At 34.9% G+C, this 17,255-nt stretch overlaps 1 long non-coding RNA gene across 1 annotated transcript; it reads left to right on the top strand.

Moving 5' to 3' along the window:
• Positions 1–8,898: 8,898 nt before the first annotated feature.
• On the top strand, positions 8,899–12,792 carry LOC145637895 (uncharacterized). Its single transcript, XR_014114532.1, has 3 exons — positions 8,899–9,108; positions 9,775–9,882; positions 11,977–12,792. It is a non-coding gene; the product is annotated as an uncharacterized LOC145637895 (long non-coding RNA).
• Positions 12,793–17,255: the final 4,463 nt, after the last annotated feature.

The raw sequence follows: 17,255 nt of genomic DNA, 5'->3' as shown, positions 1-17,255 counted from the left end.
GGTGCATCCGGACAATTAATCATGGACCCTATTGACTAAACCATATCCCGAACTTTAGAGAACTAGAGCCATGGTTAGGTTGTGAACTCATTGCATCATATTGTGCCTACTTGACTAATTGTGCATTATTTGTTGTGCATATATATTCTATGTTTCTCTTAACCGTTTGTTGATTTGTGTTGAGACTAAAATTAATGACTTAAAGAACTTTGCCTAATTAATTAATTAATTAATTAATTTGAGTCAATAAAGTTTTTTTTTTTTTTAATCGGAATTGACCTAGTACGACTTTAGGCATACCCCAATTGACTAATAATACCGAAAACAGTCCCAGACCGAAGCTCCAATATTGGCGCCAAAGTCTGAGCTGTAGCGCCACATTATAGTGTGTAGCGTCAGACATTTACTTAATTGTCTGGCGCCAATCACCATAGTGTGACGCCAGTTCTGTCGCTTGGCCGACAGTTCGGATTATTGGTCGAGTCATCACCTAAGGTCTAATTAACCAGTTTGCTAATTAATTCGGTTAATTTCCGCTGTCAATAACACCTTGTCGAGTCATTAATCGAGTCTTGGTCACATAGTCTAGCCACATGGTCATGACAAAAGTCTCAACATGTCACCTACACTCACTAGTCTTAGCACACACTTTGAGTATACATCACCATGGCCATGTCTTAGGTTCATGCATGAGTCGGTTTTTTCCGTCATTTGAGTTGGGGGGTACATTTTACTCCTAATTTTTCACATCCCTCCACCTAAATTTTCTTCACATTCTATTCCAATTTTTCTTCACTTCCTCCATCCTTTGCATGTCGAATAAAGTTTGAGTCAAATAATTAACAATAAGTATCCCCAAATTCCTTTCTCACAGTACTTGGTTGAGGAGAGAAGGGCGATTAATCAAGGACAACCTCTTTATTCAAGTCTCGCTTTTTGATAAACCGATTCGTCAAAAGAGGAAGGCTAAGAAGATAATGGCAACTCAAGAAGAAGTCAATGATCTTAGGAACCAATTGGTTACCATGACTGAAACATTGAAGCTCCTCACACTTAAGGTCGATAATCCCGGGAAGCAACAACAGATGGATCTCATGCAAGAGAGTCTAAGCAAGCTATCTAGTGACTATAAATTTCAGGGCATGAGTTCGCAAGGGGTCTCGCTGGACAAAGAACTTCTTCTGCATAAGTTCAACGCCACTGACATCCCTAAATTCAAGGCAACAGATAACCCTTACTTCCATCTAAGAGCTTTTGAAACTATAATGAGCATTAAGGGTATCGATAAGAAAGTCTTCCCCTCTCTGTTCCCACTATCTCTCGAAACCGTTTGTCAACGATGGTTTTTTTCTCTCGAGAAAGAAAAAACCTCTTCTTGGGAGTCGATAACAAACGCTTTCATTGATAGATATAAGTGCAACATCCAAGACGAGACAGACCACAGACAACTTGAGATATTAAAACAAAAGGAAACGAAGGGTTCACTTCTTTCTTCAATAAATGGAGGGAAACTTCTGCTAATATGGTCAAGGCTCCTACCGAAAAAGAATCTATGAGGATGTTTATCAAGAATCTCCAAGGGAAGTATTCAAAGCACTTAAAGTACCAACACAACTTGAATACTTTCAAAGCTGTCTATAATATAGGCATTGACATTGAAGATGACCTTCTGAAAGATAATAGTGCGAGAGGAAAGAAGAGCGACCGTCCTTCTTCTTCCTCTAATGAGGTGCATGCTACAAACACCTCTAAACCACGAATCCAAAGATCAAAAAGGGTGTTCACTCCACTTGGCATGAGTTATGAAACGGCTTTTGAGAAGCTACATCACAAAGGACTAGTCATGCCCATAGAGCCCATCAAAGATCCGTTTCCAGAAGCTAGGCCACCAAAGTGGGATCCTAATAAGCATTGCAAATATCATCAAGGAAAGGGTCACGACACCGAGGAGTGTTGGAAACTCAAAGAAGCCATTCAAGATCTAATCGATGACAATGAAACTTCCGAGATTCTAGCCATCGAAGATGACCAAGCATCCTTTGATCCATCACTTCTTATCACACCTGTAGGAGAGCCTATGATTGAGACAACTTATATGACCTCTCTCGATGAAGTGGCCATAATTGAGGAGGATGAAAGTCTTTTCTTAGATAATACCAAGGAAGACTCGTCAAGTCTAAAAGAGGAAATTCGAAAACTGCAAGATGTCATTGCCATGATCTTGAATGTGGTAGAAGGATTAGCAAATCGAGTGATGGCCATTGAACAAAATTCTCGCCAAGGATTTAATGAAGAACTCAATGCTCCTAAGCCACTGGAAAAACGGACCATTGTAGAATACACACCAATAGGAATGACTTACAATGAAGCTTTTGACTGTCTTCACGATCAAGGTCTCATTCACTCCATTGGTCCCAGTTAAGACCCTCCATCTGAAAAACGTTCTCCAAATTGGGATCCAAATTCCTATTGTCGATACCATAAAGGTCGCGGTCACACTGCTGAAAAGTGTCTCTCCCTCAAGGATCGTGTTCAAGACTTCATTGATTCAAATCTCCTTCATGTTCCTCCGCGCGACAAGAAGGCCAAGATTAGTAACAATGGTAACAATGGCTGTAAAGGGAAGAAGAACGAATATCCTTCTTCTTCCGAAAACACCTACTACAGTAATAGTGTTGGTACTTTCGACCTTAGTGAGATCCTAGCCATGGGTAATCGAAAGCAACCGAAATGGGAATTTACCCCTATTGGAACTAGCTACGATGATGCTTTCAATCGACTCCATGCCAAGGGAATCATTACTCACATAGGACCTACTAAAGATCCCCCACTTAAGAAAAGATTACCTAGTTGGAATCCAGACAAACACTGCAAGTACCACCAAGGTAGGGGTCATACTACTGAGAGCTGTTGGAAGATAAAGGAGGCTATCCAACATTTGATTGATAATAACAAGCTTCCCACACCTCCAGTTAACAAGAAGAACGAGTGATGATAAAGGAAACAACACAAGACAAGAGGCGAGCTGCAACGACAAGATTTCATGGCCTCTTTTTCTATTTCTTTTTTCATTTTTTTTCCTTTCCCCAATAAGTCTAGCATAGGCACCTTTTCCTTTCCTTAGATTAATTTTGTAGATTCTTTATTTTCTTTTAATAAAATGAGCATTTATTTTCTTGCATATGATCATTGCATTAATATTGCATTTAAAAAAAAAAATATGTTGAATTAAGCACAAGGTATACCAATGATTTGAGGCACCCCTTGTAGCACATCATATCTTCTTTCGCCTTTCTAATTTACAAATCCTTTCTTCATAAACCACTTTGAGCCTCGTCTAACGATAGACCTTTTTTTTTTCAACCTACATTTACCTAACCTTGGGATGGGATGGTGTGTAACTTTTGCAATTCTAAAGAAAGCTTGAGCAAATTCAAAAGATTAAAAAAGCAAAAAATAAATAAAAGTGTACAAAAGGGTAAGTGTTCCAATGTCTTTGATATGAAAATATCTTCGATAAGAACACGTCTCAGATTGTGTCTTTTATCGAGTGCTCGGTACCGTGCCTGAGAAACATGAATGCCAAGTGAGTGATAGACCGCATGATCGAGATTGCTCACACTTATAAAAATAAAATAAATGCTAAAGCAAAAAGAGCTAAAAAAGAGTAGAAACTCAAGCATAAAATTATAAAGATTCAAAAGCGAGGTTGCACACCTTGGGGGCTTATCTAGGGTCTTGAGCCTTTATCCCCTTCTTCTTCAGCCTTTAGCCTAACCACGTTACAACCCTTAAAAGACCTTTTTTAGGTATACACACACTTGTGCGAGGTTCGGCTAGAGCTACGTTCGGCCTGATTCCTAACGGATACGTAGGCAACCTCACATCGAGGTGCGGCCGTAATAAACATGAATTCATATTCACATTCACACACTTACACCATGATCATATCAAGGGATCCCCTGTGCTCATACCTATTCACTTAAAGCTAGACTTGGGGGCTTGATCCCTATATCATTAGCTTACCTAGCCTTAGAGTCACCACCATTTGACTCTTTTCAATAATATATTTTTCCACACACTTAGCTCTTGCGGCCTAACTTTAGTGTCACTATCACACACATCACACATACATGACCAAATATACTTCCCTTAGGAACCCTTTGTCATGGAATCTTAACGTTGAAGCATGCCTTGTCGCATCACTCATCACTCATAATTGTCATTGCATCATGAAGTATGAAGTGCTTAGCCTCCGTGCCTAAGTTACCCAAATACTTTCATCATGGAGTCAACCATTGAGATATCCTAGGATAGATTAATCCTTGCACCTTGAGAGACGGAATCAAACAACATTTGACTAAGCTCGTTCAACATGCATCTTCAAACTTTTGATTTTCTTTTTCACGTCTTTCTTTTCCGGGAGAAAGTCGGTACCCTCCACAAAAATGACGGAAAATTTTTATTTTTGCTTTTCTGCATTTTCGAGTCGCACGATCACATTACAATGCACACACGGGTCATGAGTCTAACACATGTGTCATTTCACTTCGAGTCGAGTCAACCTCGAGTCAGTCAATCATATCGAGTCAAGTTTATACCTTGAGTCGTGTCAAGTCGATGAGTCAAGAAACATTAAACCTTAGGTCAACCCTAAGATAATTTTAAACCTTAGGTCAACCCTAAGATAATTAAAGAAATTGCCAAAGTTCTATAGTCAAAAATAAATACAGGTGCAGCAGAACAGGGAAGACCCTATCACAGCGTTCGGCGACAGAATCAATTCTTGGCGCCAGAAATATTTCAACAACAACAGAGCTCGAAGCCTCTCAGAAAGGTGATTTCGACTTCATACAGCAATTTCGGGTTCCTTGGTACGCCAGTTAGCCCCTATAAGCAATTTGACATGATTAAGTAGTCAGTTTGATTACAATTGCAATAAGTGATCGACCTGATGAAAGATCATCTCACTTAGCTTAAAGCGCCTAATCACGGAGACACCGACATACTGGTTTTAGCGGAATAAAGTTCAGGCGAGCTTTAGAGATCGACAAACGTTGGTCTTCGGAAATTTTTCTTCAGAACATTATCGCAACAAACATTCAAGCACCGAAGCTCTATTGTTCAGAGACGCGTGGACATTTCATTGAAGCTCTTTTGCTCAGAGACGCGTGGGCATATCACTCAAAAGCTCTATTGTTCAGAGACGCGTGAACATTTCCATCAAAGCTCTATTGTTCAGAGACGCGTAAACATTTCCATCAAAGCTCTTTGCTCCAGAGACGCGTGGACATTTCTTTCAAAGCTCTTTTGTTCAGAGACGCGTGGACAATCCTTTTCAAGCTCTTTTGTTCAGAGACGCGTGGACATTTCCTACAAGCTCTTTTGCTCAGAGACGCGTGGGCATCCTATTATCAAGCTCTTCGTTCAGAGACGCGTGAATATATAAAAAAGAAGCTCTTTGTTCAGAGACGAGTGAACATCGAAACAGCAAGGTGGCGTTCCCTCGATTATGGAGAGTTGTCACAAACAGCTGAAGATTGTTTCAAGAGAAGCAATCTTCGATAGTATTCCCTTGGACGCGGAATATTATCAATGCGGATGAGGATTGTTTCGAGAGAAATAATCTTCGATAATGTTCCCTAGGATGTGGAATATTATCATAGCGGAGAGGTCTAGCGTTGCGGAAAGTTTTATTTCTTTTCTTTTCTCCCTGTTTTTGAAAACTTTATTTTAAGAAAACAGCCAATCCAGTTTGGTTGGTCCATGATATGGGTCCAATAGTGGTGTAGTTGGATGGGGCTTGAGAAGACCTTTCCAACGATATATTATAAGCCCAATTCCGATGAATATTGAGGAAGTTATGGCCAATTTACTAAACTGAGCCCGGTTTGAGTTTTAAGTACGGCCTAATGATCTAGGGGAGGGCCTAATATAATTTATCATTCCTAATGTAATTAGGAATGGTTTTAGTCTTCTAGAACATTCTAGAAGGTTCTCATCATTTCTAATTCAATTAGGACTCTTCAGAGTTTTAATCAAGATCAAATAGCATTTTCGATGGAATTATATTATTTTATCTTCCAGTACGGGAAATTTATCGGATTTTCGAAAACGCGTTAAAAATCAGTTTGGCGTCCAACCCCAGGCCTTGGCGCCTGGAACCAGGATTGGCGCCAGGCGCTAGCCATTGGCGCCTGGCGCTAGCCACTGGTGCTGGCGCCAACTAGCCAGGGCTGGCGCCAAGGTTGTTTTTCGATCTTCAGACTCTGTTTTGTTAAATTATCTTTTTTGGATGATTTTCTATATAAATATCGTATTAAAAACTCCGTTTTCATTCACCAATATTCATGAACTCTCATCAAGATTTTCTTGATTACTCTCTCTCTCTTTTCTAAACTAGCCTTTTCTCAAATAAATAATTCCGCATTCGCAAGATCTAGAAACACCTAGCCATATTCGAAGTTGCCTTCGCCCTAGACGTGAAAGGTTTTAATTTCTGAGGGTTTGGTCCCAAATCTCTCTTTTAATTATTTAGTTTAATTGTTTGTTTATTACTTTCCTTGAAGTTACTAACGTGTGTATTTTGTTATTAGAAAGAGGTACGAGGCATCCAAGTAAGTACTTTATTGATTTATTGATTTTATGATGTAGAAATCATGCTTAGATTGTTATTTTGATTCCTAGTATCATGTCTAGGGTAATTTTAATATTAAATATGATTGTTACGATGCTTCCTATGTTCTTCCTAATATTTATGATTGTTAGTATCATGTTAGGGTTAAAGATTTGATTTTTATTGCTTAGTGACATGCTAGGGTTTGTTATTAATCTTGTTAGTATCATGCCTAGGATCTTGCTATTTTTATGAACATGATTATGATTATAATTGTTATAATTTATAATGATTATGAATATTATTATTATTATTATTATTATTATTATTATTATTATTATTATTATTATTTTATTTATGATTATTATCGTTTTGATTATGATTATAATTTTATGATGATTATTATTATTATCATGATTATTATTATGTTGCTTGATATTTATTTTTTTTTGCTTGATCACACCTTTTATTGCATGTTTAAAGGGAATTTGTACTTGTAATCACGCTTAATAAGATAATTAATAATCTTGTTTAGGGTTAATATGATTATAAATTCAAGTGATCGCCAATAATAGGTTTGTTTGTGCATTAATATTCAACCAACATAGATTAAACAGGTTTAGGGTAATCCTATGGATTGTATGTTAATCAGAAAGCGCACATGAATACGATCAGAATAAAGTAGAGACCTATTATTCGGGCAGGTTCAATCTCTATTAGGTTGGATTTGTACTTTTATCCCCGAACCCTTATTTGGTTCTAGACCTTATGGAGTTGACGATCTCTTGGATCGTTAAGGGGTGTAACCTTCACCTCGTGAACGGTTTACAAGTTCCTAAAAAAACTTGTTGGCGACTCTTTTGCTCTATCTTCTTCCCTTTTGGACGCCATCGTACTTTAGTGTATGATCACAGTGGGGTTCAAGCTAGTGGGATTTTAAAGGCTTGAAATTATTCCCTACAGCTTCCAATGTTAATGTTTATTCTAATGTTATTATGATCACCATATTGTATGTTTAAAGGGAATATGTAATTGAAAACCACACCTAATAAGATAATTTGGACAACCGGTTTAGGTTCCTTTTTAATCTTGTTGTTTAATCAAGTGGTCACTAATATTTTAGAATTATATGTTGCATTAATATTCAACCAATTTAGCTTAATAATAGTTTGGAGCAAATTGAATATTTTGTTTGTATGCCTTTGAGATCGCAGGAATCACTTTTCACTATAAGAATTGAGTAGAGGCCAATACGGGCGAATGTGACTCCATGACTCACTTCGTACCATCATCCCCAATCCTCCTTTTGTGGTTCCGACCCATATGGAGTTAGTAATCTCATGGATTATGAATGGGGTGTAACCTTCACGGGCAATCGTTGTTGCCTATCGTTGTCCCTTTATTGTTGTTGCCTTTTATGATCCGTGAACGGTTTACAAGTTCCTTAAAAACTTGTTGGCGGCTCCCCACTTTCCTTGTCCTTAATTATAATATGTCAATTCCCACTTCCTATGAGTGCCAAGCATATTCACCACATGCTTTAACGTAGGCGCACTTCGAGCGACGCCTATAGGAACTGAAGTGGAAATTGGAAAGGTTGGAAACTGAAGTGAAAAGATTAATGGCCAGCGAAAGGGCAGCATTAAGTGAGTTTCACAATTCTCCCAGACATTCAGTTTTCAGTATCCTTTTATTATTTGGCTGGTATCTTTCTTTGTTTATTTATGTTTATTCTATTTCTCATGTTTATTATTTTGGTGTTTATTGTGGTGAAATTGAATTTTGGTATTTGAGTTTTGTTTATTTATGCAATTAGACTGAAAATGTGTTGATGGGTATTGTTGGATTTCCGTTTAGAGTGGTAAATAAATTGAATTTAGCTGTGCACTTTGATCCAAAAGTGGATACTATACTCAGATAGTTGAATATGTTCCCCATTTGGATTTCTTGATTATCTATGTTTAATTTTGATTTGAGTTTCTCTGTTTTGATGCGAGTATTAGTGAGAAACTGGGAAAACTATTATTCATACTATATCCACTGGTAACTGAAATTAACTTTACCTTGACTTAATAATTTCTTTACATGGTGACAACATGGCTGATAATATTCATTTACGGGCTATAATAATAAATTTTTAGTGTTGTAAATGTTATTGAATCTGTAAGGATAGCTTAAAAGATTTGAATTTCACTATTTTCTTGGATGTGACTGATGATGCATGCTAAAAAAAATCACAAATTCCTTAGATGAATATTTTTGTAATGATTAATTTTTTTTTTTTGGATAATTGAGCACCCAAGGTTATTTATATATATATATATATATTTTTTGATATAATCCAAGTATGATGCATGAGAGGATAAGGTGAATGAATATGTTCTTGTGCCCTATCTCTTAGTCTCTCCTCCATTGAAGCGTACTCTTAATTCTCCATTGAAATGGCTTGTGACTTTGTGAGCTTTCTCTCCTCTATTGAAGGAGCTTCTAAGGTAAATGAATTTCTTAATCAGCGAATATTAGTTTCATAATCTAGGGTTTATCGTTGATTAATACCAAGAATGAGGCAGGGAGAGGTCATGTGAGTTTCCCAAGGACTGTTTTTCCCCTCTCCTTAGATGACTATTGGTTATAGTGGTTGTCTTTCGCCGTTAATCTATCTAGACACTATTAAAATGGTCCTCAAACCATCGGATGCCAGAACTCTAGCTGCTTTATCTGTCTCTGTGAGCTGTGACTACATGCTCCTTGATCTTCTTGCTGACTACATAAATCACCAACCATTAAAGACTGTGATGAGAGTACACCATTCAAAGTGTTTAATATGAGTTTGGAGAATTTTGAAGTTTTGGGTAATTTTATCCATTTGGCTTTGCAGAAAGATCAATTGTTGGTTTATTTTATACGAAATATTATTTTTATTTTGTAGTTTGGTTCGGTTGGAATTTCGAATTTGGAAATTATTTTCCCTAATTAGATTGATTGCCGCCATGGTTGATTTTACCACCTCGAATTTCTCCACCGAATTGTTTGATGACATGTGAATCTGAGCCTCTTGTTTAAAAAAATAAATGGAAGCTGCATTGTTGAATTTTGGTTTAATATACTACGTATATAGGATTAATTCCTACATCTTTTTTAATGTGTTTGTTGAGCAGGTGCCTGGAACTTGGCGTTGGCTGCTTGAAGTATCAAGAGTCCCTGTTGTTTTGCAGTTTCTCTTTATGCTTTGTTTGCCAGAATCCCCCTGATGGCTACACATGAAGGTCAGAAGCCTATTTAAATCATTTATAGCCATTCTTGATTTAATAACTTTGAGAAATATTAAGTGAGATCAATATTTGCTATTTTGCAAAAAGATTAGCCCTGGGTCGCGGAGATTCTGTCAAAGATTTATGACCCATTTAGGCTGGAAGACGAGCTTGATTTGCCTGTTGCTTCTAAGGAGGAACACAAACAAAAAGTTGTCAGTATTGTGGATGTGTTCATAATTAAAGAAATTCAGCTTGCATTTCTTGCTAGTGGTGGGCTTATGGTTTCAACTGTTGAAGTATGTTGCTTCCATTGTGCATTACTTGTTCTTTCGGCTCTCCTTGTAGGTGAAGGCTAAGATGATATTGAAAGGAATTTAGAGAAGAACTGAAGCTCTTTTCAAGAGACTGTTATAGAACATAATAGCTTTTAAATGACATGACAAAAATATAAATTATCAAAAAGAGAATATCTTAAACACATTTATTAGAACGATGAGAGGGGGAAAAGTCGAAAGGAGCGAGGAGTGGTGGGGGTGGGGGTGGGGTAGCAAGTAGTAAGAACTCTGTTATCAAGACCATAATAGAAGAGTGAAAGGGAGAGAAGAGGGAACAAAGGGGTAACAGAGATGCAGCGGATATGGAACAAAAGGGTTAGAGGGAGATTGGGAAAATGTGATGGTGACAGTGCGAGAGAAAGATGTGAGAAAGAGATGGAGCATTGGAGGAGGTCAATTATAAAATGAGGAAGCAATAAAAAATATTAAAAGACTTTTTCGCAAAATCACAAAAGACTTGAGTGATAGAAAGAGTAGGGGGAAAGGGGTTTAAAGGCAATAGGGGGAGCAAGTGATATGAAGCTTATTTTTGTTCTGTGTATGCTAAATGAAAAGTGGTAGTATAGTTTTAGATTTACATATAGAAAATGGATATTAATGTATTCTCACTTGAACAAGTCAGATTCACAGTAATTAGATAGGGTTCTTCGATTGTGGATTATTCAACTATTGGTTATAATTACTCAAGTTATGAAAGAGATTTGTTTAGGGTAGTTTATGGGAAGTGCAGTGACAATGAGCAAGAGCACATCTAATAGTTTATGAGAAAAAGCTTATAAGGGCTCGAGACAAGTCTTTCTTATACTTGTAAATCAAATAAATTTGCTGCCATTAATATTGGAAAGTAGAGAGGAGAGAGAGATTATGAGTTAAGAAAAAGACTAGGGAGTCGAGGAAGAGTTGGGGAGTACCTTAAGAGACCATTTTAGAATTTATATGAGGAAGAGAGACATAAATCTTATAAGAGCCTTTTAATTTTCTCACAACCATAAATGGCAAGTGAGTGAAGGACAGGCAAGGAGGGAGTATGCAATATTAATACATTGGGACGTAGAGATCACTTTGAAATGATTTAAGCTCTACTTGCAATGGTAAGCAGCTTGATCACTTTGAAGTACAACCTATGTAATTAATAAATATTTATGTAATTACTAGATATAAATCTTATGTTTTTGCAGCATACCAAAGAACTAAATTAAGGGATATTGGACTTTTTTGCGCATAAAGAGAGATAAATCCCAAAATTTGGGATTAATCTCCAGCTTACTAATGAACTAAATCTCTATTTAGAGCTTTGATGTCAAAAAATTTGCCATTCTCAAATTTTATGTCTAAAATATTTGGAATATCTACAATAGCCATGACAATAGTTTGTCATTTTAATAGCCCTTGAAATATTATCATTACTGCTATATGCCTTGTCATATTAGTTACTACTCTTCCATACTCTGTAAAATGTAATTCATACTGGAAGTGTTATAGTTGATGTCAACCTTCTATGTTTTAGTTACTTTTTGGTGAGTTGAGTTTTGATTTTTTTAACATTATAATTTGTAATTTTGGGTTTAGGTTTTAGTAGGATAAGGATGTCTGAGGAGTTTTTTGTATTTGGATTTTAGCAAGAAGACGAGGAGATGTTTGTGCCCAATTTTGATGTGTTTGTCTATGGTTTGTGTTTCAAATTCCGACAGTCTAAGCTTCAATGGTGGTGTTACTTCTTTATATGTGGCTAATAATAAGCTCATTTGCTCTGCTTTTTGTCAAATTTTAGGGCGAACAATGAGTTCAAGTTCAACTCGGTCGAGTTGAGGAGACTAAACCATTCTTCTAGGTACCTCTTCTCGTAAAATATTGGAATAGGTAACTGATTCCCTTTTATTCTTTTTTTTTTTTTTTTTTGAAAACATTCCCTTTTGTTCTTTTAATCGGTGGTTTAATATTCATCATTAAACTTAATCATGCCCTTCAAAAACTCTCAAATGTTTATAATATTGAATATCAAGAAAAAGAATTCAGAGTATTTGAAGGACATGATTAAGTTTAATGATGATAATTGAATATTACCTACATTTCCACCTTTTTTTTTTAACCTTTTAAAGTTGTTTATCAATGTTTTTTGCTTTGTTCGTGAAGAATCCTTGGGCTATCTCTAATTCGTTTAAAATTCAAGGGGAGGTTTCACTCACTGAAGCAAAATTTTGCATAATAAGTATTGCTTTGCCCTGCGTTTCTACTTTCTTATCTGAGGGGTTGCTTTACCAGCTAGATTTATCACTTACTTTTTGTAAAGAAAGATTATGGTTACTTGCTTCTGGTTACGCTTCATATGGAATGGACTTGGTTGGGGATGCTGAGAAGATAAAATATGTAACTGAAGATGATGAAGAGAGGGATGTTTTAGTTGATTATGTCCACCAAAGCATTTGAGATTATGCTATGTTAGATCAATGTTTTTTTTTCATAGATCAGTGTTAGCATTGTATTTGGTTGAAATTAGGTTATGCTATGTTAGATTGAACATGAGTTAAAGTAGTTGGTGATGATTTAACTAGAATTGTAGATTAATATGTTGATGATAATTATGCTATGTGGGTATAGTATTCTCATCATCATACTCTCTAATTTGTTTTCTAAAACTTTTGTATTACCTAATACACAATTACACATTTCTATTACTAAATAACATTCTTTTGTAAAGCCTTAAATATACTTATATGTAACCAAAGCTAATTCATAATTGTGATAATTAACTTTTAGCAATTACTTGGTCCACATAATGTCATAATCTCACAATAGCTATCCAATCATTACCTTAGATTAAATTTACCCTTTTTGCTCATCAATTCTTATCAAAATAATACGAATAATATAACATATGTAACTCCTACTTTACCTTATTTCACCTTAAAAATTACGCTTTTAACCTTAGGTAGTACGACATAGTCAACTAAGATTAAGAATGGTGAAATGAGTCTAGAGTCAATAACATTCACTATGTATTTAAAACAAAAAATCAGTAGTCTTAAAATTCATGCATGCATGTGGTTTATATTTGATTTGAATTCGTAAAACAAACTAGAAGTTTTCATGTTTTTTCCGTTATGTCTCTTCCGAATACCTTATGTAAATAAATTTAGCGACAATTATTGGCAAAATTAAATGTCTTGCAATCTTACTAATTGATTTAACAAAAGAATTTCCACTTGAAAGCATTAAATAACGCAAATCTTAACGTTAAACATATAAACGCTGTTTTTTTTTTTTTTTTTTTTTTTTTTTTTTTTGCTTTTGTTGTAGTATCATATATTTTAATCGTTTGATTTTCTGAAACGAATACTTACTTCACTGTGAGAGGTAATTACTGAACTATATTGTATAGTTTTTAATTGATAAAGGAAATAAAAATTGGGATGGGTATTATGGGAAACGAAAAATTATTACCCAAAACTCATGTTTCACTTTATGGATTACAAGCTAATAGATGCACGGAATTTGTGCGTGTGAATATAAGCTAATTGTTCCCAATAATAAGTTTCATTTCTCTTTCTTGTTAATTTTTTTAAAAATAATTTAGATTGTAGATTTTTTAAAGGGTAAAGTTTATTTTATTTTATTTTATTTTATTTTTGGGAAAGTGAAATTTATTACTCAAACTGATAGGGGTATTTTAGGAAAGTAAAATTTATTACTCAAATTTTCCTTTCACTTTATATATAGGATTAAACTGTAGATAGATATATATTTTGTTTTTAAAAAATAATCGTTTCCCATAATACCCATCCTAATACAATATAGTTCAGTAATTACCTCTCATGGTGAAGCAAGTATTCGTTTCAGAAAATCAAATGATTAATATATATGATAATACAACTGTAGACACCCAAATGTGTCTCCCCAAAACCAAACCCAGTGATGATTACCTTTCATGTCATTGATTATCGAACGTGTGAAAAGTCTAGTGATGAGGATGTTTTTATTAAAATATCTCTTCTTTCTGTTTTTGAAAATATTTCTTTTCTTAACCTATTTATGAAAAACGTGCATTCCGATTTAGTTTGGTCCATGATATGGGTCCAATAATAGTATAATTGGATGGGGCTTGAAAATACCTTTCCAACGATATATTATAAGCCCAATTCCGGTGAATAATGAGGAAGTTATGGCCAAAATACTAAACTGGGCCCAAACCGGCTTTTACCCACGACATGATCATGTGGAGGGTCCAAAGGTCTAATCCTATTCCTAAACTAATTAGGATTAATTAGAAGCTTCTATAAGTTTCTAAAAATCTTAATTATCCTTTTTGAAAAGATAATATTAAAGAATTTGAGTTAAATAAAAACTTTCCTTTTATAAAAACTTTCCTTTTTTTTAATCCTAATACTATTCGAATTTAAAGATATTCAAAGACAGTCAGATTTTATTTTAGTTAATCATAATCTTTATCCAAATATTATATGGTTGGATAGATCTTGAAATTATCTTTCCAATGATATATTATAATATTAATTCCGAGCTATAACGAAAAAGATATGAAAGAAATACAAAACTCTATTCAAAACTGACACCGTCCTACTATTTCTGCCATATCTTTTTATATAAAAAATATTTTAATTTTATTTTAATTGGGTTGGAAAGCAGACTTCAATAGCTTTCCAACGACATATTATATGACTTATTTGGACTTCTGGATCAAAAGATATGATAAAAACAAAATCCAAAAAAACTGCTTTCCATCGAGTTTTATTTCGATTCGAATTCGAATTCTTTTCTTATTCTTCGACCCTCTTTTTCTGTATATATAGAGGTCATATCTCCCCTTTTTCAAATCATCAATTCTAACCAATTCTCATCATCAATTCTTCTCACTAATTCTCACCAACTCTCAACAAGAAATTCTTGATTTCTCTCTCTCTTTCTAAACTAGCTTTTTACAAACAAAATTTCGCATTCACAAGATCTAGACACCCCTAGCCAAATTCGAAGTTGCCTTCGCCCTAGACGTGAATGGTTTAATTTCTGAGGGTTTGGTCCCAAATATCTCTTTCAATTATTTAATTTAATTGTTTAATTTTATATTTTCCTTGAAGTTACTAACACGTGTATTTTGTTATTAGAAAGAGGTACGAGGCATCCAAGTAAGTACTTTAATTGTTTTAATGATATTATGATATAGAAATCATGTCTAGGTTGTTATTTTGATTCCTAGTATCATGTTAGGATGCTTTTTTTAATTTGATGTTTAGGGTGACAACAATAAGTTCCTAATATCAATTATGATTTCTGTGATACTTCCTATTTTCTTTCATAATAACATGTTAGTATCATGTTATGGTTAAAGCTTTGATCTTTAATTGTTTAGTGACATGCTAGGGTTTGTTATTAATCTTGTTAGTATCATGCCTAGGATCTTGCTATTAATATTATGCTTTAACATGATTATGATAATTATGATTATGATTTGGATTATGATTACTATTTTGATGATTATTATTATGTTGCTTGATTATGTTCATTGTTATTTCTTGATTACACCTTTTATGCAAGTTTAAAGGGAATTTGTACTTGTAATCATGCTTAATAAGATAATTAATAATCTTGTTTAGGGTTAATATGATTATAATTCAAGTGATCGCCAATAATAGTTTTGTTTGTGCAATAATATTCAACCAACATAGATAAACAGATTTAGGGTAAACCTATTGATTGCATGTTAGTCAGAAAGCGCACATGAATACGAGCAGAATAAATTAGAGGCCTATTATTAGGGCAGGTTCTTTCTCTTTTAGATTGGATTTGTACCTTCATCCCCGAACTTCCAGTCTTGGTTTCAGACCTATTGGAGTTAATGATTTCCTAGATCGTGAAGGGGTGTAACCTTCATCCTGTGGACAGTTTACAAGTTCCTAAAACTTGTTGGCGACTCTTTTTCTCTAGCTTCCTTCCCTTTGGACGCCACCGTACTTTAGTGTATGATCACAGTGGGGTTCAAGTTTGGGGTAATGCTTGAAATATTCCCTAGAACAACCAAAGCAAAAAAACGCAGAACTATCGCGCGCGTAGCGCGCAAGAGGGCGATTAGTAGTCATAAAGGTTGGATCTTTGACAATGAAAAAAAAAGTAGTTAATATTATTTGTACGCGTTATATGGATGATATATTACAAGGGGGGTGAATTGTAGTATTTTCCTAGTGCCTACTTTTCGCGGAATATAAAACTTATTGCTGTTAGAAACTTAGACAATGCAAATCAGATTTTACGAGGAAACCATCCAGGGCCCAACTGGAAAGAAAACCTCGACCCTCCAAGGGATTTTAAACCAAACCAATCCACTATAATAGGCCAAACACTCCTTGTTAAAACCTATTACAACTGCACCTTTCTCACAAGTTCTTGATTGAACTTTCTACTCGATAGGACCCTATCCTACCCAACCTAAATCCCGGACTTAGATTTCTACTCAATACTCCTAGAGTACCATTCACTCGGCCTCTCAATAGAAGTTCACTCGGCTTCACCATAGAAGCTCACACTTTGCACTCTTACAATTATAATAACGAGAATCTCATGAACTTTCACACCCCAATACACAAAACACTCAAAACCCTTTTTCCCTTTACAAGATCTCAAAGAATAACTCTACATACATATCAATGAATGAAGAGATACAACTAATATGCTGGACACTTAAGATCTGTCTGGAACTTACTAGACGAACTGAAACCAAACCCTGACTTAAAACTTTGACGTGGAGGTTTGACTTAGCTTCGTGGTGAAGGATTAAACCATTAAGCACGACCACTGCACTTCGTCAGCCTCAACTTTGAATGAATACATATAAGCATATTTATAGTACGCCCAAATCTTCCAATTCGTAAAAGATAAGTTTTATCAAAAGATATGTTCAAAAGATATGTTTTGTTTCTAAAAATATATCTTTTTGTTAATTATATACATATTTACCATAAAATCAAATTTTATTTCAAACTTATATTTTCTAGATATACTAGCTTATTATTTTCCAAAGATATACTTATCATAAAATTGAAT

This window comes from Chenopodium album, chromosome 7, assembly GCF_948465745.1.
Source record: "Chenopodium album chromosome 7, dcCheAlbu1.1, whole genome shotgun sequence".
NCBI classification, from domain to species: Eukaryota; Viridiplantae; Streptophyta; class Magnoliopsida; order Caryophyllales; family Amaranthaceae; genus Chenopodium; species Chenopodium album.
Note: the sequence above shows the minus strand (reverse complement) of the source record. Positions and strands in the feature narration are given on the sequence as shown.